This window comes from Fukomys damarensis, unplaced genomic scaffold (assembly GCF_012274545.1).
Source record: "Fukomys damarensis isolate Sample0158 unplaced genomic scaffold, DMR_v1.0_HiC HiC_scaffold_11, whole genome shotgun sequence".
Lineage (NCBI taxonomy): Eukaryota > Metazoa > Chordata > Mammalia > Rodentia > Bathyergidae > Fukomys > Fukomys damarensis.
This window is the reverse complement of record NW_022900923.1, coordinates 45,704,230-45,730,455: the sequence shown is the minus strand read 5'-3', so window position 1 is coordinate 45,730,455 and position 26,226 is coordinate 45,704,230. Positions and strand designations below refer to the sequence as shown.

At 48.6% G+C, this 26,226-nt stretch overlaps 1 protein-coding gene across 1 annotated transcript in view; it reads left to right on the top strand.

Moving 5' to 3' along the window:
* Positions 1 to 279: 279 nt before the first annotated feature.
* Plxna2 (plexin A2) overlaps positions 280 to 26,226 on the top strand; it is a 204,039-nt gene continuing 178,092 nt past the window's right edge. The window contains exon 1 of the mRNA XM_033762236.1: positions 280 to 517. The gene's annotated coding sequence lies outside the window, so the exon portion shown is untranslated. The remainder of the gene's footprint in view (positions 518 to 26,226) is intronic.

Below are 26,226 nucleotides of genomic sequence, written 5' to 3'. Positions count from 1 at the left end.
TTTGATGCTAAGGTGGAGCCGGGGGTAGGTGAGGAAGCAAGGCATCTTAGCCCACTGACAGCCCTCAACTGACGACAGAAATATATCTCAGGGAGAGGCAGGAAGAAGAGCAGGGACGCACACTAGGAAACAAAGTCCCCTGAGGCCAGGCGAGAACCTGCTGGAAACGACAAGCTGAGGAGGAGGCTGTGGAGGAGGAGCCACTTTGTCCAGAGAGGCCAGAGAGCACCCGGAAGTTTCCCTTTTCCAAAGGCCTGTGGGGACATCATGTGTTGTTTGCAGCGCAGCTGTACCCACAGTAAGGAAAACAAGGGAGCGGCCAAGGGTCATCCGGTGGCGACTCCTCTGACAGGGAGGTCTGCAAGGTTAGGAGACCATGGTCCTCTGTTCAGGGGAGACAATGCTGAGCTAGCCAGCGGGATGAGTTCTGAGGGTGTTGCTAACTCCAGAAAACTATCCAAGTCGCAGGGGCCTCCAGCCGGGCAGAGCTCAGCAGCGGAGCCTTGTTGCGGTGCAGGTGAGCGAGGGTGGGGAAGGGTAGGGCTGGCGGGTGTGAGCCTGGTTCTCCTGCAGGTTAAATGCCTGACGGGCTGGTGTGGTCCGCCAGGTCCCGGTGGATGTGTGGATGACACAGCTTTATTCTCATAGTCTTGTCGATGGTCGTGTGTGTGTAAGATTGGGTACACTTGCGCCTCCTTGGCCATCTGCCCCACAGGAAGGTTTCCAGAGATATTTCCATGGATCTCCGAGCGTCAGTGGTGAGAGTGCAGGCAGACTGAGGGGCCAGGAGGGTGTCCGCTCCTGTCTGGGCCTCCCCGTGAGATCGGGAACTCTGCTATCTGACGTCCACACACCCCTCTCTCCGGCTCAGAGCCTCGCCTGACTCTGAGGCAGCTCCTCGCAGGCACCCTTCGCACACCCCGCTCTCTCTCCCCTCCCCTCCCGTCCGCCTGCTCCCTGCGCTCCTCCCCCTCTGGTTTCTTCGATTTCAATGAGTTCATTGGCATGACGAATGTTGCCAAAGCCAATAATCCCGAGTCTCACTGTCTGGGGATGGATTTCACAGTGGGAAGGGAGACGGGGCCTCGGACCACATTCCCACTGTGGCTTTCTGCCTCTGCCCGAGGTGGTGGCAGGCTGCCAGGGACCTGGTTCACTTGGGTTCCCAGTCAAGGCTGAACCCGCAGCCCTGTACGCAGACAAGGAGGACATTCTTGGGATGGCAGAGGTCTCGCCTGGAGCTGCAGGTCAGGAGGGAGGTACTCCTATGTTCCCCAAGCAGCTTCTGAACAAATTCCACGCCTGCCCGTACCACCCGCACCGTCAGAATGCCAGCCCTCCGCACATTCACACACCGGGCCTGGCGGACAGACAGGCGGGCTCGGCCCAAGGCTCATGCGAGATTAGAAAGGGTCAGCAAGGGGTCTGCTAAGCAAGGGAGGGAGAGGCCTGCTTTCCACTGCACGTCGCACACATGCACACACACGAAAAACGGCAGAATGTGATCTAGTCACAAGAAGATGGGTTTGTTGTAGGCAGAGCCTCAAACTTTTATTTCAAAGGAGCTGAGGAGGTCTCCCTCCCAATGAATGTAATGTGTGACTCTTCCGGAACTTCTGTCCTTCCTCGAGCACACACACACACACACACACACACACACACACACACACACACACACACACACACACACACACACACACACACACACACACACACGTGCATGCTCAGCATAGCCGACTCCCCTCCAGGGTGCCTCAGCTGACAGAATTTTCTATTTGCAATGAAAATCAACTTTGGAAAACAAACGTCACAGTGAGCAACTTCTTTTCTGGCTGCCCCAAGATTGATCTGGTCCATAGGATGCCCCAGATCATTGCGTGCGGTAATTTCATTCTGTTTATGATCTATCTCTTATACGATCAATATGACAAATGCACCCAGGAGCAAAGTGGGTTTCGCCCGGCGCCACCAGGGTGAGGAGCGGAGGGGAGCACTGGGCCGCAGAGCCTGTGTCTCCTGAAGCAGAAAAGCAATTCAGTGAGACTGAAGGCTCCAGATGGACGGTGCGTCCTCCGTGATACCAGCAGATGATTGGACTGCCTCTCACCCAGTGGCTGGGTGGGGGTCCTGGATCCCAGCTTCCTCCTGGGAACCCATTAGCCCAGGAAGTGGGGGTGGGCCAGGCTCCCTCTTCCCGGCACACCCGTGCCTCTAAGAGTGCGGGTTTGAAAAGAAGGTAAGGAAATCAGCCATCAGCCAGCAGGAGCCACAGGGAGCGAGGGGCACCCCGGCTGGGCCCCAGCCTTGTCCACCGCCCCACTGCAGCATTGCCAGTCTCTCACGCCAGGCTCTGCGCCACACTTCTGAGCACCCTTGGTCCAGCCACGGAATACCCCACGTGGAAGTTTCATCTGTGACCGGGGTCCACTCTGCCTCTCCTACCGCTGCCCCTAAGAAGTACTTGAAGGAGGGCAAGAGCGGAACTGACGTAAATAACGTCTAAAAGCTGTGGGTGTCAGGAAGGCGCCAAAGCTGGGTCATCACCGGGGTGCTTCCGCCTCTTCCATCCATCCCTTCTGGGAATTCCTGTCCCACCCTGGGCCTCAGTTTCCCCAAGGAACAAAAGGCAGGTGGGTAATTTCTAAGGGCTCTTTCCGAGCCGGCATGGGGATGCAGCAATCCAGCATGATCCGAGCTTGGAAGGGAAGTAAAGTAGAGCTAGACTGGAGAGCAGAAGGACATCCTCACTCGGGCCTGCGGGACCGGGTCTGCCCTCTCCTCCTCCCATCTACGTCCAGAGGACACAGCCCACGGGGGGCCTGCCTGGCCCGCTGCTACCCCACTGCCGAGGTTTCTAGTGTCCTTTCAGGAAATTAAACTTGAAGCTGCTCAGCCCTGCCAGTTGCTTGGTCCCTTGCAGATCCTTCCCCTGCCGAGGTCCCCGGGAAGGGGACGGTGTGAAGAGGCTGTGCTGGGCACTGTTGGGCAGGATGGACACGGCCCCTCTCCGACTGGAGACTCCTCCCCTCCTGCAGGGAGCCTGGTCCTGGAAGAGAAGAGCCCAGGCCCTTCCGTTTTCTCACCCAGTGGCGGAGGCCGCGGTGAGGCCCTCCCTGAGAACTGCCATCACATGGCCATGCTCTAAGTGGCCTGAACTGTGGCCTACCCGATGACCACGCTGTCATGTGAGAAAGGTCAGCACCACGGCCTGGACACTTCCCATCTGCAGAGCGAGGGGATTCTTCTCTCACTGTGTGTCAGGTCTGCGGAGGCCTTGTCACAGCCTGAACTCGAGATGACCTTTCATTCAGTAGATTTTCACCTGTTGCACAGAAGAATCCCGAGTAACTAAAACAGCTCCTCCTTTTCTCCATAGCCGAGGTGACTGAAGCTGTTCAAGCCGGGAAAGTTGGAAAGGAGAAGAACCCGGGCTTGGCCGGCATGGAAGGGCCCTTCGAAGGTTGGAAGAGGACAGTGTGAGGCTGATCGTGCACCATTGAAAGAAATCAAACTTCAAAACATGGGATCTGCTTATTTTAGTCAAAGATTTTTCACCTCCTCTCCGTCCAAATGTCTTAGCAAGTATGAATTCAGAAGGGAACGCAGAGGGACGTGAAGGATTAGAGGGTGAAGCCCAGCCTCCTGAGCCTCATAAAATGAGGGGAGACAGAGCACTGGGCTTCCTTATCAGTGACCCCAGGGTCTCCAGCAAAGCAAAACAATATTATGGGCTTGGAAACCAAAAAGGGAGACATGTCCATCCGCTGCCTTTCCGGTTCATTTTCTGTTGACTTTACTTCAGCTTCTTTGGGTTCTCAGCCTTGAAAATGTTTCTGACTCACTCCTTGCCCACAGCCTGGGCTGCTCTTCTTTTGTGGGTAATGAGTTCAAGTCCCACAGCCAGCCAGAACCTGCTTCCTAGGCTTTTGGGGAAAGTCCCGGGAGCATTTCTGCCAGGGCCACTTGGCTGAGGGTTCTCACCAAGCACCAAACAACCTCAGCTGCAGCCTCTGCCAAACGTGCTCGGCCATTCCAGAATAAGTCACATACCAAGGATCAATGGGCACTTTCCAGTGGGAAGACTTCCAGAATCACCAAAGACTCGAATTACCTTTCTATAATTGGAAAAAACCTACCAAATAGCAGAGAAGTGATCTCGGTTTCTCTCTGGCTTGCCAACTGAGACGCCGTGTGCTCCTAATCCAAAGCGTGTCGTGAGGCCCGTTCCTACTGAGCGCAGCCCCCGTAATTGGAAGCAGCCCCGCATTGCCTTTGGTCTTGGTGTTTTCATCACTGGGCTGCTAGAGCTGAGACTTACATTTCGCCAAAGAAAACTTTCCTTTGAAACTTCCATCTAATCCAAACAGAGAGTTGGAATTGACTCTTGGCAGCTCCAAAGATGGTTCTGAGTTATGGAAAACAAAGTGTATGTGTCCTCAGCCTGCGAGGCTGTCCCCAGTTCAAACATGGCAGCCTCGCACATAAACCCTTCTTCCCACCGGTGAGGTGACAAAGCCAGGGCACTGGTGACAGTGGTGGAGCTGCCTCGTTCCTCTGAGCATGTGTGCCACGAGAACAAGGGGGGCTATGAGGAAGGAGCAGAGCCTGAGTGCAGAGCCCCCCATTATATTCTTCAAGCGGAGGCCTTCTCCAGCCAGCTCTTGGTAAGGCTGCAGTTTTGGAGAGATTAGGCACAACAGGCTGTAACTACACTGTTAGGAACTAGACATTTTCAGGCACTCTCCGTCTCCCTGGGGAGGGCAGGGGTCTTCATGGAGAGAATTGTGTTCATAGCCAGAAGCGGATAAGAACATTTTGCCAGCATCCCAACCAGTGGTCTGGCCTGGTGAATGGAAGGCCTGCTGTCCACGGGCAGGGCAGGGCTGGGCAGAGGGAGAAGGGCCTCTCCTGAGGGACACCGACTCTGGGACTTGCCTCCCAGGCCCCGGCGTGCAAGCTTCCTGTGCTCCCTCAGCCCAGGCGTCTGCTCTCCCGGTTGCCTTGCAGCCCCGGCAGCACACCTGCAGGGAGTCACTGTCCTGGGGAGAGAAAACTCCTGGGGACACAGACTCGGAACGGGATTCGGCCTTGGGGTCCATGCAGGCAGGTCACCAGTCTCAGGCATGGATGCTGCGTGGCAGTGTGTGCCCTGGGGCAGGGGTCTCCACAGCAGTTCGGCTGCAGCTTCGACTGTAGCTGCACAGGGCCCGAAGGTCCCCAGGGGCTGCCGCAGACATCCGAGAAGGCTCGTCCTCAGGGATGAGTCCGGTTCCCTTCTGCTGCTGGAGTTAGAGCCCTGCTCCAGCCGTGCTCCTGGGCAGCTGTGGACAGGGGCCTTGGCCTGTTGGTTGGCTTTGTTCCACATCTGCAAACAGTGAACCTGACTACTTCTCTCGGTGTTTGTGAGTTAAAGTGAGCAAGATGCCTACAAAATGGCTTGGAAAGTCCGTCCTGCCTTCGGTCCTCGTTGTGTAAAAAGTATGTCTTTCTATAAATAACTACACATAGAAAAGCACTAACAATTAGTGTAATGAGCACTCGTGCATCTAAATAGTGTCACAGGCACCTAACACCAACAACAGTCAACTTGTGGTCATTCTTCATAACCCACTCACTTGACTCACACACCCAATTATTTTGAAGTAAATCATATTTAATCTTTTAGTATTGATTTAGGGACTCTTTAAAATTAACCACAGTAACATTTGATTACATCCCCCAATATATCAGCATTAATAATGCCAAATCTCTCTCTCTCTCTCTCTCTCTCTCTCTCTCTTCCCCCTCCTGTCAAATATGTGATGGAAAAACATCTACATGTTGTAGTGCATTGCTGGGTCTTTTACATCTCTCCACAGGCATCTCCTTCAATTGCTATTTTTTACTATCTTCCCCCTTGTGACTTTTTATTTAACTGAGGCACTCGCACAGTTTCCAGTCATTTGTATTTTGATGATCTGAGGCCATCTGACGTATTTTTCTGCCATCCTGTATTTCCTGTAGAAAAGAGGCTTGATGGATTCGATTTCAATACTTGGATGAGACTGCCTGGTGGTTATGGCCTGTGTTTGCATCGTCGGTGATCCTGGGTCTGGTTGGTTGTGTGTTTGGCTGTGTTAGCGGTCTCAGTGGTCATTGCCTAAATGTAGCTGCTCACAGTGGGGCTGCCTGCTGAGGAACCTACTATAATACCCAGGCACATTTTCATTTCAGATGAGCCATAAACAAGTCTATGTAAGTCCACCCAAAACAGCTCATGAGAAATGCCTATGCTCATCACCCCTTTGCTGTTTATCTGAAACACAAATCTAACCATGAGCCCATGTGTCTTTATAGCTATCCTGGCAACCTCGTTAGGAAGAGCAAAACGGTGACATTTTCATCCTATTCTTTACTTCTGTAGCTGTAATATTTTTATAAAGAGGAGCTTCCCCTCGTCTATTTCATAGTCCTGCAATATAGGTCATGTAAAAGAAGCAGGGTGAATCTTAATTTTTTCCTTTACTTAATCTGTTTTTAAGATAACGAGATAGTTCCTTCAATGACCAGTAGAGATATCATTATGAACTCACGATGTAAATGGATTTGCTTGAATTCTAGTCTGTCGCGGTTATTATCCTTCCTAACGCTCCAATTATCCCATATCTGCACAGTGAGAGCGATTCTGGTGGGCCTCAGGGTCCTTTGCAAATGACACGAGTAACATCCAATATTTAGTTTACTTTCTGATATAACACATTTTCCCAGATTTTTCTTGTGTATTTCATCCCTTAAATCTGGAATCAGATATTTTTTTCAGGAAACCCTGTTTCCTTTTAAGAGAAAATTATATTTAGAAAGCATAGTCTGAGAGCTAAGAGGCTCTGTGTTACTGAATCATTTGTTACTTTTATTTCCTTTTGATAGATCACTCAACATGGACCCTTTTGGAAGACAGAATAGATCACAGGGCCCTAGTGATGCTTCCTATACAAATGCAGAACAGCAAGTTTGCCTTCACCTCAACCTCACATCTTTACCAGTTTTCTGCCATGAAGAAAACCCCTGTTCTCCATGACTTCTTTATAATCACTCACATAGGACACACAGCTATAAAATTATACACATATGTGTGTGTGTGTGTGTGTGTGTATAGTGTATCACGATTCAGATACATTACAACTTCAGAAGAGCGATACCAACACTACTACTAACAATATGATCACTAAAGATGATTCAAGGGTGTTTTTCTACTTAAATTCCTTTATTGGTACATTTTAGGTATGCAACTCATTTACACTTATCATTGGGATCTTCTACCTCTACATAATCTATCTTGGTTCTTATTTTTTCCCCATTCCCCAGCCCTCCCTTTGACTCCTCCACCCCTCTCTATTGACAGTGACCTTGTTTCCATTTTTCCTTTTCACATTATTTTTCCTTTCCCTTCTTTCCTTTCCCCTATCCCTCCCACTTCCCCTACCCCTTTGGACCTTTTTTTCCTATTTCACAATATAAATTACTCATGTTAATCCTTATTTACACTTTCAATTTCTTACACCAGAGAAACTTCAGTATTTACACATCTGTGTCCTATTTATTTCACTTAAGAGTATGGCCTCAATGTGCAACCATTTAGTTATAAATGTCTCTAGTTTCTTGTTCTTTATGGCTGAGTAGTACTACATTTTATTTTTTAAAACTCACATCTTCTTTATCCAGTCTCCAGGTGATGGGCACTTGGGATATTTCCAAGTTTTAGCTATTACAAACTTTGCTGCTATAAACATGGGTGTGCATATGTCACTGTGGTATGATGCTTTTAATTCTTTGGGGCAGATATGCAGAGGAATAGCTGAGTCAAATGGAACCTCTAATCCTAGTTTTTAAGGTATCTCCATATTGATTTCCACAGTGATTGCACCAGTCTGCACTCTTACCAACAATAGAGAAGGGTTCCTTTCTCCCCACAAACCTGCTAGCATTTGTTATTGGTTGATTTCTGGATAGCAGCCATTTTTTCTGAAGTGAGGTAGAATCTCAGTGTTGTTTTCATCTGCATCTCTTGAATGACCAATGATGTTGAACATTTTTTCATAGGTTTATTTGTTGCTTTTACTTCTCTGTCTGAAAAATGTCTGTTCATTTCAGATGCCCATTTTTGAATTTATATTTGGGGGGTCTGACTTTTTTAACTTCTTTATATATTCTAGATGGTAGTCCTTTGTCTGAGGTACAGCTACTAAAAAAATTTTCCCACGTTGTAGGTTGTCTCTTAGCTCTGTTGGTGATTTCTTTTGTAGTGCAGAAGCTTTTTAAAGTGATGAGATCCTAGTTGTTGTCTCTTTGTGCCAATACCCGTGCTACTGAGGTTTTGTTCAGTCTTTTCCTATGCCTATGTTTTGAAGAGTTCTACCTAACTTATCTTCCAGCAAGTTTAATGTTTCTGCTTTAATATTTTTATCTTTAATCCACTTCAATTTTAGTTTACTACATGGTGATAGATATGGGTCTAGTTTTAATCCTTGGCAGGTTGAAATCCAGTTTTTCCAACACTGTGTATCGAAGAGGCTATTTTTCCTCCAGTGAGGATGGCAGGCTCCTTTGTCAAAGATGAGGTAGCTGTGTATATCTGGATTTGTTTCTGCATCTTCTAATCTATTCCACTGCCCCTCAGGTGTGTCTCTTTGCCAGTACCATGTTGTTTTTATCACAGTGGCTTTTTAGCATAGTTTCAAGTTGGGAACTGTGATATCCCCTGCTATGTCTTTGTTGCCTAGAATTGCTTTTGCTATTCTAGGTCTCTCTGATTCCAAATGAATTTTTGGATTGTAAAATATAGTGAAATATATTGTGAAATATAGTGTTGGGATTTCAATCATCATTGCATTATATCTATATAGCACTTTTGGAAGTATGGCCATTTTTCCTATATTGGTTCTTCCTACCCAGGAACAAGGGATGTCTTTCCATTTTCTTATATCCACTTTGATCTCTTTTTTCAGAGTGCTGTCCTTTTCAATGTAGAGTTCCTTTTCTTCCTTCATTACATTGATTCCTAGATATTTCATTTTGGGGGGGTGTTATTGTGAAAGGGATTTTTTCCCTAATTTCTCTCTCAGTCTGTTATTTCTGTACAAGGAGGCTACTGATTTTTGAATGTTGGCGTTGTACCCAGCTACTCTACTGAATCTGTCAATTAAGTCTAGAAATCTTTTGGCAGAGTTTTTTGGGTCTTCTATGTAGAGTATCATGTTGTCAGCAAATAATGATAGTTTAACTTCTTCCTTTCCTACCTTTATTCCTTTTATTTCTTTCTCTTGTCTAGTTGCTGTGGCTGTTTCCAGAACTATATCGAACAGGAGTGGTGATAGTGGACATCTTTGTCTTGCTCCTGATATTAGCATGAACGTTTCCAGTTTTTGACCATTTAGTATGATGTTGTCTGTTGGTTTTTCATACATAGCCTTAATCAGGTTGAGATAAAGATCATCTCTTCCAATTTTCTGCAGGGTTTTTAATCATGAATGGGTGTTGGATTTTCTTGAATGCTTTTTCTGCATCCATTAAGATGATCAGATGGTTTTTGTCCTTAGCTCTGTTAATATTGTGTATTACATTTATTGATTTACATATGTTGAACCATCCCTGCATCCCTGGGATAAATTGCACTTGGTCAGGGTGTATGATTTTCTTGATGACCCTCTGTATTCTTTTTGCCAGTATCTTGTTGAGGATTTTTGCATCTATGTTCATTAGGGAGATTGGCCTATAGTTCACTTTTTTGGTTGGGTCTTTCCCTGGTTTTGGAATCAAAGCAACACATACTTCCAGGAATGAATTTGGAAGTATTGCTTCCCTCTCAATTTCATTGAAGAGTTTAAAGATTAGTGGCAATAGTTCTTCTCTAAATGCCTTGTAGAATGATGGCAGTGAAGCCATCAGGACCTGGGCTTTTCTTTGTTGGTAAATTTTTAAATACATTTTCAATTTCAACGATTGTAATTGGGTTGTTTACAATTTATCTTCTTCACTCAACTTTGGTAATTCATATGTATCTAGGAATCTGTCCATTTCTTCTGTTTTCCATTTTATTAGAGCAAAGTTTTTCAAAGTAGGTATTGATGATCCTCTGGGCTTCTGCTGGGTCTGTTGTGATTTCACCTTTTTCATTGTTAATTGGATGGAATTGAGCCTTTTCTTTCCTTTTTTTGATAGGCTTGGCTAAGGGTTTGTCGATTTTATCTATTCTTTTGAAAAACCAACTCTTCAATTCATTGATTTTTTTTTGTATGGTTCTATTAGTCTCCATTGCATTAATTTCTGCTCTGATCTTTATAAATTTCCTCCCTTGTATGAGCTTTCAGTTTGTCTTGCTCTTCTTTTTGTAGGAGCTTAAGGTTCAACATTAGGTTGTTTATTTGAGCTCTCTCTGTTTTCCTCATATGGGTATTCACTGCTACAAATTTCCCTTGTAGAACTGCTTTTATTGTGTCCCCTAGTTTCTTGTATATTGGATTGGAATTATTATTTAACTGTAGAAACTATTTAATTTATTCTTTAATTTCCTCTGTGACCCATTGTTCAGGAGAGTGTTATTCAATTTCCATGTGTTTGTGGGAGTTTTGTGGTTTCTTATGCTATTGATCTCCATTTTTCCTGCACTATGATCTGATAATATACAGGGGATAACTTCAATTCCATTGCATTTACTTAAATATGTCCTATGAGCTAACATGTGATCTATTTTGAAGAATGACCCTTGTGCAGCTGGAAAGAATATATATTCTGATTTTGTGTGGTGGAATAACTCTCTAGACATCTATTAAATCCACTTGTTCACAAGCTTGTATCAGTTTTATGATTTTGTGGTTGACTTTTTTGTCTAGATGATCTATCTATTTATGACAGTGGGGTATTAAGGTCCCCCACTACATTTGTACTAGGGTATTAGTATTGGTTTTCATGTATATTAATATTTGTTTTGTATAGTTGGGGGCATTACTATTTGGAGCATATATATTTATGATTGTCATCTCTTCCTCTTGGATTGTTCCCTTTACAAGGAAATAGTGATGTTATTTGTCTCTTTTAATTAGTTTTAGTTTGAAATCTACTTTGTCTGCAAATAAGATTGTTGCCCCTGCTCTTTTTCTGGGTTCCTGTTGCATGCAGAACTGTTTTCCATCTTTTTACTTTGAGTCTATGAATTTCTTTTTGAGTTGGGTATGTTTCTTGTATACATCATATTGTTGGACTTGCTTCTTAATCCATTTTGCCAGTCTATTTCTTTTGATTGGTGAATTGAGGCCATTAACATTGATGTTTATAATTGACACATATTGACTCATCCTTGTCATGATGTTTTACTATTGTTGGCTCTTTAATTTTTCCCATAGTTCCCTTAAATTTCTTGCCTTGCCTGATGGCTTCTCTCTGTTAGGCCTCATGAACTTGTAACCCTCATGGTTGTTTTCTAGCATATTATTTAGAATTATTTGGAGAGCTGGTTTGGTATTCATGAAATTTCTCAGGTGCTCTTTGTCGTGGAAGTATCTAATTTCCCCACTGATTTTGAAAGATATTTTTGCAGGATACAACAGTCTAGGTTGGAGGTTGTTTTCTTTTAGTCCTTGAAATACTTCACTCATAGTTTCTTTGACTTGAGGGTTTGTGTTGAGAAATCTGCTGTGAATCTGATGGGCTTCCCTTTGTATGTGATTTGTTTCTTTTCTCTAAGTGCTTGTAGGATTTTGTTTTCTGTTGGGTGTCTGGGATCTTAACTATTATGTCTAGGTGTTGGAATTCTATATGCCTCACTTATCTCTATGTCAAATTCTTTCCCTCTGGGAAGTTTTCTGCTATTATTTCTGTGAACAGTTTGTTTATGTCATTTGTACTGTCTCCTGCTTTTTTGTTCAATCCTATCAGTCTTATGATATTCTTCTTTGCATCATCTAGCAGCTGCTGGATCAATTTCACGTGGTCCCTTACTATTTTTATGAAATCTCTCTTTTCATGGTCACTAACTGTAATCCTGTCTTCTATATATGATATTCTATCTTCACATTTGCTCTATCTGCTGTGAATATTTTCAGGGAAGATTTTAATCTGGATATCTGTTTGAATCTGTTTCGTGGGTTCCATTTCTTTCCTATGCTGGGCCTTCATGGCTTCCAGCATGGTCTTGATCTCATCTGTTATTTTTATCTGTTTATGTTCTAGAGTCTTCGATCATATCTTTCATTGTGCTCACCATCTCTGTAGTTATCTGGGAAATTATTTCTGTTTTGAATTTTTCTAGAGCCTCATTCATCTGTTTTGTTACTTCCTGTGTTATCAGTTCAGGGTGTCCAGGTGACTGATTATCAGATTTTCCTACCTTGTTTTCCCCAGAATTTGCCTTTGGTGAGCTGGAAGTCTGGGTATGCACCTTGCTAGGGTGTCTTCTCATTTGTAATTTTGTTGTTGATGCCATCTTTTGCTTTAATTCCTGGGCTGATACTTCCATATTTCTTATTGGGAGTATCTTTATTACTTGTGTTTAGAGCCTTTATAGAGTGATTGCTTCTCAGAGATATTTTCCATGTATTGCTGGTCTTTTTAGGCTTTGAGTCTCTAAAGACTTTTAGGCAATCAACCACAGTGGTCCAGTGTGCCCTTACTGAACAGATTTTCTTCACTTTCTCAGGCAGCTTCATTTTCACTGAGGAACCTCAGAGAGGCCCTCTGTGTTGTTCACTTCTGCTCTATCTTCTGGGGCTCATAACCATGGCTTTTATGCCCCCCCCAACACCTCCTCTGCAGTGTGGATTCTGACACCACATGGCTCATGCTGCATGGTCCAGCAGGGCTACTGCTGGCATCCACCTGTTGCTGCTTTCTTTTCTTTTGTTTGGTACCAGGGATCAAACTCAGGACCTTTTGCTAGGTAGGCGGCAGAACCACTGAGCTAAATCTCTGGCCCCCACCTGTTTTTGTTTTTAATTCTTTTCGCACTCCTGATCTATACCAGTAGGATTATAAATAAAACTCTTTTCTTTTAAGTTATGAGAAGACTTTTTACTACAGTCATTTTCCAATGGGTAGTACATTTAAGTTCACTCTTTTTTCCTTTTCATTTTCCAAATTTTTAAGAAGGGTTTATATTTTGCTATAAAGGCATGTAAAAATATTTACATGGGTCCAAAAATTAATCTGCAAGACATGATGTATTCAAAGGAGTCTAACTCTTGGCTGGTCTTTAAGAGTAAGACCTCTCCCTACTCTTTCTAGGGGTAATCCTGTTGGTTTTATGGGTTATCCTTCATATTATATTTTAAGGAAATACAGAGAAATATTTTCATTTTACTGTGTCTTCAAGGATGGACTCCAGTGTTACACCTCTAAGGCTGCATCATCATGAATAGAATACTCATCAACTTGACTAAAGCCAGAGTCATAGTCCACAGCATGCTGTGTGGCCACACTGATCATTCACAGCTAGATTCGAAATGTTCACCTCCCTTTTGTAGTTACTGGTGCCTGAGAGTTACCTGATTGTGCTTCCATTGCACTTCTGTCTGCTTCCCTTGGTTGCAAATGTTGCTAGGATTTCCTAGAAAGCCAAGACCAGCCCAACTCTAAAACATTTTTCTAAATATTACAGACATCTACAGTCTCAATAAAAATGTGTTTAATCAAATTCCTGAAGCAATGTCTCATAGCTATAATACCTATACAGCTTTTTAAGCTCTTTAAAAAGTACTCCAAAAAGCCAAGTTCCACTCATGACCCATGGAATCTCCAGAAGTAGTCACCAAAAATATGAATTAAATAACAGAACATGCTTCTGTACCATGGCAGTTCATGAGCTATCCAGAAAGCATAGTCACTCCACCGCACACATGCAGAGTCCACGCAGAGCCCATGCAGACCTTTGCAATGAGAGTATTCTAATGGAGTCTTCCCTGTGTTGTTTGAAGTGGGGCACTTCTGTGGGCAAAGCCAAAAAGAAACTTAACTAGTCATTTTATTTATACTGAGATTTTCTTCAGAGTGAACCTCAGAAGCCTGGAGGGTGGGCTTTCCACCTTTGAAAGTGAATTGGTTGCATGTAAAGGTTAATTATTTTTTAAGGTCACACAGTCTGTTAACATCTAGGATGAACCAGCATGGTGACCCTCAGACCCACAGCTTTGTCCAATGGGAGCAAAGCAGATGCTTCCCTTCATCAGTCCTAAGGTTGTCCAGGGCAGGGGTGACTGACATCAACCTTCACATACACCCAAGGGCAATTTCTCAGGCAGGACTTTGAAGCCAGAGGAACTGAAGGGATCGAGTCCCTAAAGTGAGAAGACAATGAGCCAAGTTGGGGGCATTGAAAGGCAGTGTCCAGAGGAGAATTGAGTCTGCCTCCCCCTTGTTCATCAGGCTTTGGACATTGTGCTGAGGCAAGAGAAGCACCCCCAGCTCTGGCCACCAGAGCTCATGGCATGAACAGAGCCGCATTACACTTGCTGACCTCCCACTTCAACCCACAGTGCAGTGCCACTCTGTGTGGCCACATGGGGAGCAGAAATCAGACTGCACTCCACTCGCTTGAGATTTAATGACAATGGCCACTCCTGGACCTGTGTCCCAGTAGTTAGCTCCCTGTGAGCTGGGGGCAGGGGAGGATTATCCCCTTCTCATACAATAACTTTCTGTGAGTTTCCTCTTTTGATTTTTCTTGACCAGCTAGCAGTGAAAAAGAGGCAGTGGGTGGGTGGGATGGCTGGGGGCGGCTGCACAGCTGGTTTCCTCCCAGTCTGTGTCTTCACTTTTATCCTCCTGGCTCAATAGTCCGGAGATGGTCTAATTGGTGTCCTGGTGGACAGAGAGGGTGGCTGGGCTCTATAGAAATAAGACTTAGGTTTCTCAGCCATTGTGCAGGGCCTCATAATCCTCCCCCTTGGCTGTGCCCTCTCTGCAGTGTGAGCCAAGCACAAAGCCTGGAGGTGGGCCCCTTAGTACATCTGGCTACTTCAGAAAACTCCAGGGAGGAGACATCGTGATTACTGAATGTATCAATTAAGCCCAACAGATCTTTTTTTTAATCCCAGGTCACGTACACATGCATGCACCACACACACACACACACACACACACACACAAAACACACAAACACACACACACACACACACCTGTGCAATTGCCTGTCTCAGTGTTCTCTCCAGGGCTCCCCTGAGCTCTCCAGCTTCCACAGTGTAAGGCACAGCAAAAAACTATTGAGGTCACAAGCCCAAGGCCCAGAAGGGTGAAGGGAAGCAGAGGGGCAGCAGCTGAGGAGGGGACAGGGAGGCTTTAAGGACAGAGCCCTGCAGGGATGTGAATCCTCAAAGTTGGACTGATGATTCAGGTGCCCAGCAAATGTGACTCATGAAGAACAAGAGCCTCCCGGCTGCTCCCAGTATTGCCCTCAGAAGGGAGGTCTGTGGTGGGGAAAAGCCTCTGCCTCAAGGATTCCCGAGAAACCATTGCTTCCACCAGGTCAAGACTCAAAAGGAAAACAGGCTGGAATTTAGCACTGTAACAGGATTCGGGGTTACTAGAATATATTCTATATTCTTTAAAAGTTACAAGGTAGTAAACACCCTGTGATTGGGTGGATCCAAGGGGATAAAGACCACTTTCTGAGTTGATATAAGACATATTCTTATTGAAAGTGCAGGGGCATGGAATTTAGTTGTCCAAAAAGATGTGTTCAAGTTCTGATGCCTTAGGTACCTCTAAATGGGAACTTATTTGGACAAAGAGTCTTTGGAGATGTAATCAAGTTAAGATGAGGTCATACTGGATTAGGGTGAGCTCTGAATCCAATGACTGGTGATGTCCTCCTAGGAAAGCATGTAAAAATAGAGAGGGACAGAGAGATGACAGACAGACAGACAGACTCCATAAAGAAACTTGAGCACTACAGCTACAGCTACAAAGAATGCCAAGGATTGTGGATGTCCACAGAAGCCAGAGGAGGCGAGGCAGGGCCACTTCAGCAGCCTGCACAGGGAACATGACCCTGGCACTGCAGAAATTTGGCTTGTGGCTTCTGACCTCCACATCTCTATGAGAACAAACTTCTCCTGTTTTAAACCACCCAGTTTGTGGTCATTTGCCATGGGAATTCTAGGAAACTAAACTACAGGGTGAGACTGTTACCAACCACAATGAGCTCTAGTCCTAGACGACGGGGTTTCTTTGCTGGAGTTCACAGAGACCTCTTTCTAGCCTGGCCCCACACTGTCCTCTCCTGAGAGAGGCAGGTGAGGCTGGGAAGGAGAGAGAGAAGGATGGGAGCTGCGCCGGCACCCAGGGAGCACCTGAGCAGACCCTCTTGCTTCAGGAAGTGGTGATTCTCACGCAGGTGGGCTCCCTCTCTCTCTCCCTCCTGTGAAGAACCGCACATTTGGCACCTGTCCCCAGGACAGAAGCCGGAGCCCAGTCCCCAGGGCCAGCAAGTGGCACTCCCGGCTCAGGAACTGCCTTCAGTCCCAAACGATTAGCTAGCCCGTCCACACTGCAGGTGGTGCCCAGTGACACCAAGGGAGGCAAGGTCTCCCAGTATAGGGGCACCAGTGCCATCCTCCAGGGCACCGAGGGCTAATGAAAGAGGTGGCAGATGCCTGGAGGACAAGGGATTATCTGGGGACTTGTAGGAGAAACTGCACCTCTCCAAGAATAGCACTCAGGCTAGGAACAAACAGACCCTGTTTCAGTGTTGGCTGTGCCATCTGTCATCTGCCTCATGTTGGCAACTGCTTCACCTCCTAAGCCTCAGTTTCCTCACCCGAAAGCAGAGACAATTATGCAGCCTCTCAAGGTTTGCAGGGTGAGGAAGGTGCCGGGTTCTGGGTTAAGCTTGGGAATGGGAGTTGTCTCCACCAGTTACCGTGCATCGGGAACCCACGCTGTGGCTGCCCATCTTAACGCGCTGCTCTGAGAAGCAGCAAGCATCAAGGCACAGGCTTCCTGGTTTCATGAAGAGAAGAGGCACCCTGAATCTGCAACGGCTGAGTGACAACACAGTGACTGTCACAGGAGGTCTGCCCCACAAGCTAGGCGTAGCTTTTCTTGCACCAAGCAATATGTGAAGCCTACCGTTTACCTTGAAAAATGGCTCTGGGAAATCCGCTGTGTGCATTTTAGGACGAGGAGACAGAAGTTGCAGAGAAGCTCAGTAACTGCAGTGACCACAGTGGAGCAAGCCAGGAGTCAGCCCACTGGGACATCTCTGCTCTTAACCACAACTGAGTGCAGCAGCTTCGCATATATACCCACCTGCTTCTCATGCGGGGCGGCAAGGCAGCAATGCTGGCTTGCCCCATGTGTGACCGCATTAATATTAAGAGAAACTGCTGGATTTAACTGAGAGGTGTCAACTCTGAAGCTTTTCTAAAGCACAGAGACAAGGGATGAGGTGGACACAGGAACCCTAAAGAAATCTGGCAGGTTCTTCCACCGCAGGGCCTTTGGGGAGCTCACTGGTCCCGAAGAAGAGGAGTCCGTGCTCTAAGTGCAGTCAGTGGCCTCTGTGTGAGAAAGAGCCAGCTGGTGTCCCACTCAGGGGGCAGAGCTGGTGGCCCCAGTGCCAGCCTCAGAGGGACAGAGGTGGGGAGCACCCACCTCTCAGGCACACAGGTTCCCAGAGTCTGAACCAAGACCTTCCAAAGCTGGGCCCAGCTTGGCAGTCTGGATACGTGTGGGGCAGGGAGTGACCCTGGCTCAACATTCAGCTTTCATCTCCAAGGAAAAACGAGCCTCAGAGGCTTGGTCCTTACCAGGAGGAATCTGCAATCCAGGGAGGAAGATGAGAAAAAATGGAGCACAGGAGTTAAGCACACAGATCAGCAGCAAGCGTCAGGAGGATCACTGTGGGCATACAGCTCAGCGCTGGGCAGAGGCGTCAGCTAAAAATCAGATCACTTGGGTTCCACCAGCTTCTTGGCCACTTACTGACCACGTGACCTATGAGTCACCTGACTCAACTGCTCTAAGCATCCTTACTTTTCCCATCTCTGGAATGGCTTTATTAGTACATGTTTGCAATTGGCGCAGCCTATTATTATAATATTACAGCTATCCCCCTGTTAGGTGTCTTCCCCAAAGAGCTGAAGGCATCACACCACAGCGATACTTGCACACCCATGTTTATAGCAGCACAAGTCGTAACAGCTGAATCCTATATTACAGCTTATTTCTTGTTTTTTTAATCCCCCTTCCCCTCCCCTCCCCTTCCCCCATCCCCTTTCCCATACTTGCCGATTCATTTGTCTTGGCTCATGTCATGACACAGACTGTTTACATCAATAGGGACTACTAGGGTCCTGTTCCAGGCACATCTTTACTCTTCTCATTGCCCCTTTCCTCCTCCTCCCCCTCGCCCTTGTTCCCTCGGACCACTGCCCTACTGGACAGATCTGTCCCCTTGTCCCTTTTTATCCATCCTTTATCATTCCTTTGCCTTACTCCAATGAAAAATAGTAACAGTATCGAAGCTTGTGTGTCTGGCTTATTTCATTCTACATTATATTTTTCAAGTGCATCCATTTTCCTGCAAATGCCTCAAATTGTCACTCTCTACAGCTGAGTAGTATTCCATTATCTACATTTTCTTTATCCAGTCTTCCATTGGTAGGTACACAAGAGGCTTTCAGGATTCAGCTGTTACGACTTGTGCTGCTATAAACATGGGTGTGCAAGTATCGCTGTGGTGTGATGCCTTCAGCTCTTTGGGGAAGACACCTAACAGGGGGATAGCTGGGTCATATGGGATTTCCAATTTCAGTCCTTTGAGAAATCTCCATACCCATTTCCATACTGGCTGTGTTTGTGTGCATTCCCACCAACAATGCAGGAGGGTTCACTTTTTCACAACAGGCACATGATGGCTTTAAAAAAAAAAAGAATCGGATATGACCAGTGAGAGAAACTCAGCAGAGGGGCTTCTCCACAGGAAGCTCACGGTGGTACACCCTGAGAACTGGTGCACACATTCTTAAACTAGATGGGCAGAAAGTTCCAGAGCCTACGTCGGAAAAGGTATCTCAAAAGAGATGGGTCCGAGAAGGTCCTAAGATTGCCTAGGTGGTGGACACTACGGGAAGATGAAAGGGCCACTGTGGGGCACCGGAAAAGTCGTGGGGACGGGGCAAACCCGGCATTATCCAGGGACAGAGAGCAGCATGGGCCCATGAGTGAGCAGCCGGCATGGGGCACCCTTAGCAGCGCCTGCAGCCCTCTGACACCATGGTGGGGTGAACCGTGTGAGGTGAACCTTCATACCGGAGGGGAGAACAAAGGCAAAGAAGAACTCGGCCCCAGACATCAGGACAGTCTGTTGCTCTGCGATTGTGCCTCGTGGAAATGCGCTCCAGCAGAAAAGAAAAAGAAGGGTTAAGGGCAAGAGCTAAGTACAGCCACAGGCATCGGGCTCTGCTGAAGGCTCCAGGCACAGCAGGAGGACAGAGCTGTGACTTGGCTGCAGGAAGAGACACAATGGAGGGGAGGCGGGGAGAGGACAGTGGGGAGGAGAGGTGGAGAGGAGGTCCCGGCTGCGCTCTCCTGGGAAGAGACTGTAAATAATGGGGAGGTGCAGTGCACTAGATGGGAAATTACTCTGACAGGGCCCTTTTAGGAAGGAAAATGGAACTAAATACACGTTCCATTATTCCTGATCTCCATTTACATGGGGCTCCCCGGAGCTGATGTTTCCCTTTTGCTGTCCTAAGCAGTCATTGACTGGAGCCGATCATTTCAAAATAACGGCCTGCGATCCTTCCACTGTCGTGATTAACACAGCCATAATTATTAGTCTGGCCGGCAACCGCAGAGCAGGAGGACCCGCGGCCAGGAAAGTTCCCTGTCCTTCCACCAGGGGGGGTGACGGCCCGCGGAGACCCAGGCTTTCCACTTTCCCCTGCAGGAGACCGCTGGGCTCCCACCCCTGGACAGTGGCCGCAGCCCTGCGCAGCAGTGGGGAACTAGGAACTCCACAGGTGAGGGCAGAGGGCAGACTGCAGGTGTGCACGGCTGGACGTCCTACACCCTCGGCCTCCAGAGCAGAGGGACAGGTCATCAGTGGGACAGAGACGCAGCCGCTCAGAAAGATCAGCACTCAGTAGGATCCCTAACTTCCAGCACAGGAGCACTTACCAAAGGCAGGCAGGCAGAGAAATCATCCAACCTGAGAAAATTCAAAGGCAAAGTCCTATTTCTCAGTTCTGCCCCTGGACTGGACTCTTTCTGCCATTTTTTGAGCTTTTTTGAGGTTGGTGCCCTTTCTTCTCTCCCTAAGGAGAGTATGGCAGGGCTGGCAGCTCTGCAGTGGGGAACACCCAGCCTAAATCCCGCTGTCCGGACCGAAGCACCTGGTGCCGGTAACACGGGTAGGGCGCGGTGACATCAGGACTTGAACCCTCTCACCCGATTCTCAGGGCTGGGGTTTTACAACCTTTATGTTTGTCTTGTTGGGGATTTTGTTTTGTTTTGTTTGGGGTTTTTTATGGAAATAGTACCCCTTTTCTTCCCAATGCTGATTTTGAGTTCATAGAATCTATTTCAGAAAAGTAATGCCATGGCCTCTGGAAGAGAAGGATAGAAACGCAATTTCTCTTGTTGATCTTTCTCTTTAGCTCTCTCTCCTCTCAGAATCCCCTCTAAGAGAATATTTCACAAAAAGAAACAAAGTGTGGCGTTAAACTGGCCAGCAATAGAACCCTTGGTACGGACCCGTCTTTCCAGGAGTTTAAAACTCAGCCCAAGGAGAGCCAGGCCAAAGTGGCTCCTCGTCCATTCGTAAGCTAGTGATCACGTGGCTGCTCCCTGCCTGCTGAGAACTTGTGCCCGTTCTGGGTTTGTCCTTTCAGACTCATCACTCACGCCCTGGCCCAGATGTTCAGCATCCGGGCAGGACACAGGTATCTGATTGACTTGGCAGAAGTGGGACAGTGGACTGTGCCCCACCCCGTCCTGGTCCGGGCCCAGCCCCACCTGTCGGCTGCAGGCTCCAGGCCTGTCCCATCCTCTTGTTGCCTCACACTGCCAGAGCAGCTCTGGTCCCAGGGAGGGCCTGGCTCCGGGTTAGGGCCTTGATGTCAGTCAGGAAGGGCGGTCAAAGGCTGGGGCGGGGGAGGCACAGCAGCCTGTCCCTGTGGAGCTGGCACCGAGGCAGCGGGACACTCTTCTGCTGGCATTCCTGTCTTTCTTTCTCCCCTAATGAGGAGGAGCCGAGAGTTCATTTCTGCTGGGGTTTGCAGGGCATGGATACAGTCACAGAGAAGGCAGCCCTGGCGGGCTTGCTGCCCGGCTCCCCATGGCTGCCCACAGAGAGCAGCTGGCCAGATCTCCAGGGTGGGGGTGCCACACACTGCCCCCATGATTCCTTATTTTGAAAGCCAGGCGTGGCCCACGTGTGGTGCTGGCCGAGGTAACACAGCCAGTGGAGGCTGCATTAGTGAGACTGTTTACAATCTTCACAGGAACAGTCACCACACTGCCCCTCTGTAGGAGAAGATGTCCACCTGACCCTCGGTGGCCAGAGCTCTGCGGGCTTTGCTAGGCTCCGGAGGGGTCGGGGGCCCCACCGGCTGCAGGGCTCAGCCACAGGCCAGTGGATACCATGAAGAGGGCGAGGTCAGGAATGCCCACTTCCTGGCCTTTGAAGTGCAGACCCCTGGACTTGCATGACTGTCCTCTTCAGGAAAGACAAAAGCCAGAGAAACAGAAGTCAGGCAGCGAGGGTGAACAGCATGGCCACACAGTGCACTATCAACAGGACCCTGGCTGTTCTGACCCTGTTTCTGCAGCAGTAAGGGTGGCTCCAGATGTTTACCCTGTGAGATGAGAGGTGTGAGGTCTAGAAGTCATCTCGGCACACTGCCAACCAGTGGGACTGAGCTCGGGGCCCACCCAGGACATTCGACACTCACCATGATGCCTCCTTGCTCTGTGAGGGTTCCTGACAGCCACAGGATGATATTCCTTGACGTGAAGAAGCCTGGACCCAGGTGACCTATGGATTCTCAGCTTTTCTGATCTCCAAGGGCTCAACTACGCTGGTTTCTCCAGCCTCATTCCAACCCCGGAAGGCCCAAGCTGGCCTGACTGCAGGAAGGTGAGCCCTCAGAGAGCCCTGGAAGCCCTACTCCCACTGAAGTTTGGAGACAACCATCGCCTGCCCTCGGCTGGGCATCACAGCCAGCAAGGACGGCGACTTCCTGGGGCCCCAGGAAGGGTCCCCAAAGTGCATCCTCTTACTGCACCCAGCTGGTGAGAGCTGATGCTGCTTTCACTCCTGTGTCGAAGCTCCTCTGCCACCCTTTCCTCTTCCTGCAGGAAGGATGGGTGGGCGTGCACAGCACCTGGTAACAAGGCCAATCCACACAGGAAGGTGGCAAGTCGGGATCTCCCAACTCTGTAGCATTTTCACATAGAAAGAGAGGGAAAGGGGGGGCCCTAAGGTGAGAGGGAGCTGTATTCGTTACTTTCCCAATACTTGGGCAAAATACCCACTCCTGCAACTTAAGGGAAGAGGTTTATGTGGCTTAGTTTCCAGTGGGTTCAGTCCATGGCTGATGGGCTCCAAAGTAGAAACAGCACCGGGAAGGGCCTGGCAGGAGACAGCTGCTCCTGTCATGGCAGGCAGCAAGCAGAGACAGAGGGGAGTGGGCAGGCACGCTTCCAGGCCGCACCTCCAGGGACCTGCTGTTCTGACCAGTTCCCACCTCCTTACAGCGCATCAGTGAATGAGTCCACTGCAGAGTAGGGCACCTCCCCATGACCCAGTCACCCACCAAAACCCCACCTGGGAACACCGTGGAACACCGTACACTTCAAGGGGTGTTTTGGATCAGAATTGTCATGGGGCGCTGCAATGTCTCATAGGCAAAGGGCTGTTTTGGTGAGCCCAAGTGTTTTCCCCGGAAAGACCAGAAGCTGCTGTTGGGTGTGGCCTGTGCAAAGTCATTTTTCCCTCTGGATGGGATGCGCAGCTGGTAAGATGACAGCGCCCAGTATTCACACGCTTTCCAGTGCAGGAGACTTGCAGGCGGTTCTTGTGAATCTTTTTGCAAGATATGTGAGGAAAAGGATACCATTTTCTCCTTCTAGGTGGAGAAACTGAGGCACTAAGGGATTTGACCAGAGATCACATAACAAATGTGTGGTGTTCTTTCTGGGGGGGCCTTGCACACAGTAAGAGCTGGAGCAGCAGCAGCAGAGGCCCAGAGCATTGGCATCGCTGGTGCTGGTCCGTCTGCAGCTTCCATCCTGGTAAAGCAGAGCCCTGCAAACGGCCCCAGGGCCCTGGGGCTACTGTTGCCCCGATTTAGGGGCAGATTTTCTTCCCAGAGTAGCACGGGGTGCTGGCCAGAGGCAGCTGCCCGATGGTGGCGGAGGAGCCACGCAAGAAAGAAGGCCGCGCCCTGCCTCGTGTGTGGCAATACCCAGAGCTGGCCCAAGAGCGCTGGCGCTCATCTCACAGCAGAGCCAGGCCGAGGTGGCAATGGCGTGACGGGGGCAGACCAGGCTGGCGGCAGCAGACGCACCGCGACCCCATCCTCCACCGCGCCCAGCCCCGGCCCGGGCACCCTCAATGTATGCGGGCTCACACTCACACTCACGCGCACAGCGCTCCGTGCAGAGCCCGGCTCTGCCCACCCCACCCCCGCCCTGGAAAGAGCCGGCTTGGGCGGAAAGCCTGCCAAGGCGGCTGCTTCCAGAGCCAAAAATACCTCCTGGGATCTGAGGGGCTACTGTGCTGGCGTCTGTTTGCAGACTGAGGCTGCTGCGTGACAGAGGACTTCCCTGGGGAGGGCCAGTTGCTCCCCAGCACAGGGTCCGCTTCCCTGGCTGGACAGGTGGAGCTGCTGTGTGCAGAAATCCTCAGTTCTCAACAGAACAACACCGCTCCGCTCTGGGATGCGTGCCTTGTTCTCTTCTGCTTTCCTTACCCTCCTCCCTGGGTCACCCACCTAGTGACCAGTAACCGAGTGGCCTGTGCGAGGGGTAACTGCACTGTAGGCCGAGGCTTCAGGAAGGGCCGGGGTGGGGAGGAACTTCTGACAATTTGCCAAAACCAAGGGTCTGCCGCATCCACGGCCCCATACGCTCATTCATTCATTTGATGAATATTTGCTCCACACCTGCTATTTGTCCAGAGCTGTGCCGGGTTGAGGCCGTCCCTCCCGACGGAAGTGGAGATGACCTGCAAGGCGCCGGCAGGGACTCTGGCTTTGACATCTGCCAGACGGGTTGAAAAAGGACAGCAGCAGCCAGCTACATACCAGAAAACGTGGTCTCAGGAAGAACAGTCTGGGCATATAGAGTCCGTCGGTAAATGGTGCACTTTAAAAAAGTACTAAATAGGTGGAATAGTATGCAGCCACTTGAAAGAGTGCACTGCTGTAACTCTCCACAGTATGGAACCCCCCAAGGGCCATGGATAAAGTAAAAGAAGCCCGAAACAGAAAGACAAGCGCTGCATGACATCACTCATATTCAGAAACTTAAAAAGTGGAGGTAGAGGAGCTGTGAGTTCAAGGCCAGCCTGGGCTACAGTGAGACCATCTCAAAAAATGTTTGTAATGTTCTGAATGAGTAACTATGCACTACATACAATTCTACTAACAAAGTGTAGTATATTTGCTCCTCACAAACATGTGTGAGTGAACTAACTAATACCAGGGATCAAAGGAGCAGGGTTATCTGAGCACCTTAAAAGGACAGAGATGGAAACCATCACCAGTGCCTGGGAGGAGTCATTTCTAAATAAAAACCAATAATCTGAGTTTTTAATTCCCAAAGTATATTATAGTTATATGCTGAACTAATAAGATCAATATTCAGTCTGGCCTATTACAGCTGAAAGTAGCAACAATCGTCCTGTTTTGCCGACACTATATATTCTTCAAAAACTTTTCCAAGAAGGCGTTTTGATTCTCTCAGCTCTCGAGACATGGAGGGTAGAAATCCCCAGTTTACAGACAGATGAGCTGAGGCCCAGGGAGGCCAAGGGTCCTCCTACCAGGGCACCTCCAAGCAGCATAGGGTGCGATCTTTTGGTCCTGGCCTGCATCCCAGATGCTCCCAGGGTCACAGGGGACTCAGCTGTCCAGTGCCGACCAGTGCCGGCATGGAAACTGGGTGGCACTGGGTCACCCTAGCTACCCTGTGTTCTTCTGCCCATGAGCGCACCTCTCCTCCTTTCTCCCTTTTTCTCCCTGTACTTGGGAAGGGGAGAAGTCAGGGTGAACTTCGAGGCGAGTGGGGGAGTCTATTTTATTGTATGCTCCCTTGCTCCTCAATCCAGGATTTATTCCTGCATCCCACAGCTGGGGAGATCATACCTGAAAATTATTTCACTTGCATTACAATCTTCTCAAGATGGGATTAAATGGAGGCAGGGGCAGAAGTGGACCCTCTGCCCTCATTTTGAGCTGTCAGCTTTACCAGCCAGGTGTCTGCAGCTCCACCACAAACGCTGGCAGGTGTAGCCAGCCAGACTGATGCTGCATGAAGCAAATAGGAAAGCGTTCCGCACACCTCCAGGTCATCTCTCTTAATAAGGTGGGCTTCAGATTCTGTCCCCTCAGCTGTGAGAAGACAGCCAGACTATGGGTGAGGAGGTTATCCCAACAAATACGAAACATCCCGGGATGAACAGAGTTGCTGGAAGTGTTAAGGACAGTATATTCTAAAGAACATCCGGGAAAGAGACAGGGTGGATTCGGGATGGCTTAGACTCTGGACGCGCAGGTCAGGGGTAATCAGCCGAAGTTTCAGACACCAATTTAAGCAGATTAATCACATGAAGAGCTTTTGACGACTTGGGCGACTTGTCCGCCATTTCTGAAGAATTGGCTAACTGGAGTAAACCCTCGGTTCCCGCGATCCTGCACTGAGTGGAGAGGCACTGGAGATGATGGTGAGACAGCAAAACTCCCCTCTCCTCTCTCTTTTTAAGGCCCCCTGCGTGTGAATTCACGGGAGCTGTTTCTGCTGTTTACACCGCTGAGGACGGTGGCCACGAGGGGGCGGAAGAGGAAGCCTATCCGACTCTCGGACCCGGGGAGCAAACTCGCGCTGGAGCCGGGTCCAGCAGATCCTGAGAACTCGCGGGGTCCGGCTCGCAGCCCCTCGTCTGAAAGCCAGATCCAGAGGCTGCGGGGATGTGGACGCGAGGAGGCGCGGGATGCGTGCCCGCGGGCAGCGGGGGGCGCCGTCCCCGAGATC